Source organism: Squalius cephalus (assembly GCF_949319135.1).
Source record: "Squalius cephalus genome assembly, chromosome: 24".
NCBI lineage: Eukaryota > Metazoa > Chordata > Actinopteri > Cypriniformes > Leuciscidae > Squalius > Squalius cephalus.
This window is the reverse complement of record NC_137145.1, coordinates 25,144,182-25,149,892: the sequence shown is the minus strand read 5'-3', so window position 1 is coordinate 25,149,892 and position 5,711 is coordinate 25,144,182.

Genomic DNA, 5,711 nt, shown 5'->3' with positions numbered 1-5,711 from the left:
CGCAACTTGGCTTTATACCTTTCCTGACACAAAAATTGCCTTATCTGTTGGTTATATCATTCCCAGTAATTTTCAATAGGGATCAGCATCCGTGCCTTATTACTATATACAGTGTGTATATATATATATATATATATATATATATATATATATATATATATATATATATATATATTAATATCTGACACCTTTTTATGAATTATATTCAGTTTTCAAGGTATTCTGTTCACGTTTCTAAAACACATAATACTAAAATAATAGTTAAAATGAAGATTATTTTTATGGATGTTCAATTTATTCCCACAGAATTGACCGGTTCATTGAAGTGATGCAACTTACCTTGTGTCATGGCCATAATCAAAATGAAATGTCATAAAAAATAATGGTTCAACATGACTGAAATTAAATTATCGAAAAGCGTCTTTACTTCATTTACCAACGTATGTACGTATGTATATAATAAGTGTATATATTCATATGTTAGTCAAAAAGGGAATGTTTATTGTTTAAAGTTAAAACATTTGAACCAAGGTATAGCTATTTTTAAATATTTTTGGTTCTAAACATCTTCTTTAAAATCTAATTTCATCATACAAAATATATTTTCTTGGCCAAACATGGAATGACAAGTGTTTTAGTATACAGTGGCCCAAAAAAGTATTTGGACATTTAGGATACATTTAATGATAAATATGACACTTTGTTAGTCTTTGTTACTCGTCACATGTCCTTTCTGTAGTAACAACAGTACATTTTGCATAATTACATGCAACTAACACTAAACCAAAACCTATTCGTAACCCTAACCCTATAGTAAGTGCATGTAGTTCATTAATGAATGACTCCGTACTTAAATGTAAAGTTACACTGTAACATGGACACCTTAAAATAAAGTGCAACCCTTTAACACCTTGTTACAATTTTACATTTAAGTACTGAGTTATTAATTAATGAACAACATGCACTTACTATAGAATTGGGGTTACGAATAGGTTGTGGTTTAGTGTTAGTTGCATGTAATTATGCATAATGTACTGTTGTTACTACAGAAAGGACATGTGACGTGTAACAAAGATGCTGTAAAATAATGAAACTAATTCATTGTAAATGAGAATGGTAAGTGTCCAAAACATGTTGGGGCCACTGTTCAGATCATAATCTAATTCTAACATCTGTGAAGTTAACAGTTTTATATGTTGTATTGTTTATAAGAGGGAACGCTATTCGTGAAATAACCTCCAGTTTAAAACTGATGTAAAATGAGTGTTGTAGAAAAAGGCTTTTCCTTTTATACCCTATAACATTTTGAACTTAATGACAGTATTGCTTTAATGTGTATTCATGTTTAAAATGGCATTGTGTGTAATGAGAATGAACTTTCCACTTTAATATGGATGAAATTTGAAGATTTGCACTCTGTAAATGAATTGAGGATTTGGGGCTGAGATAATGTAATTTTAAAACATATCAGTATTACCAGTTGTCATACAAAAAAAATTATAATAATAAATACTAACATTGTTATTATCAATTTTACACTGAATATATGTGTGACCATTTGAGTTTCTTGAGAACTTTTCATGTTATTTGTCTTTCCAGGAAAACAACCTATAAAACCTCTTTTTTTTCTTTTTTCTTTTTTTTTTTTTTTTTGTTAACCAAGTAGCAAATGTTTCAGCATTTTTGCAAGTCTTACTCTGTTGCGCAAGCAAGTTTGAAGCAGTGCAGTGCTCCAAATGACGTCCGTCCAGAAGAGACAGCTGTGCTTGACGGGTCATGGGCCATAGGTTCATTCTAGGTTGAAAAAACGACACTATGTTTCCTGTTCATTTCAGAAAATGTGACCATATTCCAAAAAAAAAAAAAAGATGCTTGGCTTTACTTGTTCTCTTAATGAAGTCTGAACTCTGAAATCCTGTATGATAACATTCACTTAACAATGTCATTCAATTAGTGAACCTTCTTAAAATAAATCTGTATATGAGTCAAATCCTCATCTGTTGTGCGTTATTTACACATACTTCTCATTTCAAATTACAATGTTCACAGCTTTGCATTGAAATTATGAACTGAACTTACTTGAATATCAGCACAGGCTCATTGGAAAAACATATCAGTGGCATTTTAGCTAATTTTGTTCTTTTGCAAGGGAAAAATGTGTCAGTTCCCCCATAATGTCTTGGCTCACAGTTGACAGATATTTTCCAGAATTACAACAAAATGGAGCTTTCCACCTTTCCTGCAAACTGGTAGGAAATCCTTGTGTTCAGGCTGAAGAGTGATGGGGATATTACTCCGTCTGTGCTGATGTCACTAATACAAGAACTATTATAAAACAAACCCTCTCTGGCCTCATTTTTGGACGCTATACGGAACATGCCTTATATCTGTAAAAACAATGACTGGTATGTGCAACATACAGCCAAAGAGATTCCACAGGACAATTGCAGTTTTTGCTTGGAGATAGCCAAGTTTATAAACCAGAGCAGCTGGCGTCAGAATTCCTCTGTATTTGCGTTCCTCTTTAGTCATGTGTGATACTAGACATGGAGTTTTTCAAACAGCTATGAAGGAGAACAGTGTTCCTGTCCCTTACAGGCCTTTTCAACACCAATGGACTGTTGAATAAACGGCTTAGACTAGTTTTACAAGGCTGGTCATAACTTTTTGTTTAAGTCAGTTACTTAGATTGGTCTAATTTAAATCCAAAAAGTAAGGTCAGTTTTGAAGCAGTCAATCAAGTTTACATGATTTACAAGATGGATTTCCACTATAATCAACAATTATATAAGAAACATGACAAATGTAAACATATAAAAGAAAAAAGAAAAACCGTTATATCTTTCGCGGCCAGGGATTGTGCGGTATTCTGACATGTGACGTCACGGGGTTGGTTGGCTTTAATAAACCCGGCTGAATGTAGGAATATCCCAACATCAAACTGTCTACACCACGGTGTTTCGACCGCGAACAACTAACGTTATTACAGTCATTATTAGCTAACAGCTGTAAGCATGAACTAGCTAACACTAACTTTGTGTTTAGCTAACTTAGTGAAGTTTATTAGTCCCAGACAAAAAGACGACGTCTAACGTTATATGTTTACAAACTGCACATGGAAACATTGTTTGCGATGTCTGCCATCATATTCCTGTCTCTTGTCAACACCATGTAAGTTAGCATGTATAAATATGTGCATTTGAGCCGATACGGCGTGGGAACCGAGCAGTGGTACGTCGTTATGTCGAACAGCCGGTGGTGGTTTGGGGCGAAGAGCGGGTTGGCAACGCTACCTGGTGTCAGTGTGGCTGTTGTACTGCGATGCCCACCGTGTCAGAGTCCATCTGCTTTATATAACGTTAGACGTCGTTAGTTGTTCGCGGTCGAAACACCGTGGTGTAGACAGTTTGATGTCGGGATATTCCTACATTCAGCCAGGTTTATTAAAGCCAACCAACCCCGTGACGTCACATGTCAGAATACTGCACAATCCCTGGCCGCGAAAGATATAACGGTGTTTCTTTTTTCTTTTATATGTTTACATTTGTCATGTTTCTTATATAATTGTTGATTATAGTGGAAATCCATCTAGTAAATCATGTAAACTTGATTGACTGCTTCATTTCCCCTTTAAGACACAGCGGCTATGTTTATGCAACTGGCCACATATGCTAGTTTTTTAATTTGTTGAATGTTGGGATCAAAAAGGTCACTAGTTGAAATATTTGGAAACACTTTATAATAACGGCACGCTATTCTATTTTACATTATTTTCTGATTCACCCTTGTGAAAAAGAAGTGTGGTTAGTGTGCACTTGTAGTGTACTTCAAATCTTAAAATTGTATAAAAAAAAAACTGTACTTGCAGATAATACTTTACAGTACATCATTATGTGTTGACTTGATTACAATTTTAACTGTAGTGTGTTATTCAATGTTGCTTTTAAAGTTCATATATTTTAAATGGGTAACGTTTTATTTTACAGTCGCCTTGTTTCACATTGCATGTACTTAATATAGAAACAAGTCAATTATGCTTAATTACAAGCAACTAACCCTAAACCAAACCTTATAGAAGTACATTTGAAGTGTAACCTTTTAATGTTCTAAACTGCAACTAAATTAATGTTGGTTTAACTTAAAATTTACTTTTTTAAGTACATTGAAATTAAAAAATGTAGTTAGTACAATGAATGGTTTAATAAATAGAAACTCAAAATGTTATCTGAACCACATTAATAAGTTGATTATACAAGTTGTGATAAGTCATTAAAATACTTTTTACAGGATACAGATGTGTAACTACAAATATATTTAAATATCATGACATACAAGTTTCAATAGAAATTACATTAAAGTATGTTTTATTAAATGCCATAAATGCTTCTCAGTGCATTATGTGTAATATAGAATATATACGTAGTTGTAACTTTAACCATATTTGGAAGATAATCAAAGTAATTATGACATTACACATAAAAAAGCACTCTAAAGTTCCGCTTATTGCATTTAATATAAATTTACAGTACAATTTATTTTATTTGTACATTCAGTTCACACTTAAGTGTATATTCTTTTAAAATATATTATTTGAAGCAGTGCAGTGCTTTACTACAGTGCAGTACTACTCTTTTTAAAAGTATGCTATTGTACTTCTTTTTCACAAGTGTGATACAACATTTTTCATTGTAAATTGTTTTATCTTCATTCATTTTGAGTTTGAGAGAAAACTCTTTATAATATTGATAACACTATAGTCCTGCAGGAAATATGAATGAGGCAGGCACTGTAGCTGGTCAATTCAGTTCCAAGAATAACCTTTTATTTACCAAAAGATACATTTTAAACTTGTACAAGAGCGCATATATGCATGATGTGGTATCCATTAAGTAATTCATTAATGCAAATATCCAAATACTACTGTTCTGACATTTAGGAGACCACGGCTATACTAAGCTGTGCGCTCAAGTCCAAAATAAACGAACCGAAATGGGAACAGTCAACATACTGTCCACTTTCCAGGTTTATAATACTCCACCCTCTCAGTCAAAGACCCTGTGTCAGACCCCGAGAAACACCAAAAACTGGCTAGCGATGATTTAGACAGAAATTGAAGGATAAAAGGAATTATGTTTTAGCAATAGAAGAACAAAAAATCTCATCAGTATTTTAGTTGCTATTCCTAGACACCAGTGAGCTTACATGGCGATCAAACAGAGACTTCTAGGTCACTGAAGTTTCTGCTTTCTCCTCAGAAAGTGACCCTAGTAATCTCATGTGTTTCCACATGAATTTATAAGATCTCAATAAAATATGAGCCAAATGATCTGGCCTATGTTATCTATACATTCATTCTACAGCTCATTCAACATTTGATTTTCTTCTAAGGAATTTTATGAGGAACATCTGAGATGTTGATTCTTAAATGAAACAACCTCAGAGCAAAACAGTTTTTATTCATGGCTGAAGAGAATAATGACATTTGTTTGGTTTCTCCCTTATGAAATCCTTAATGCTATCCAATTTCAATAGGACTTTTTCTTTTTTGTATTATAGTGAAAAAAAAAAAAAAAAAACATTTCTTCTTCTTCTTTTGTCTTTTGGAGTGATCAGGAATAATCCGAAATGTGGTGCTTTTCACCGTTACATCACAAGGGTCAGAGAGAGTGTATGGTTTGAATAAAAATCACTGAGGTCCAAATTCACCCGCT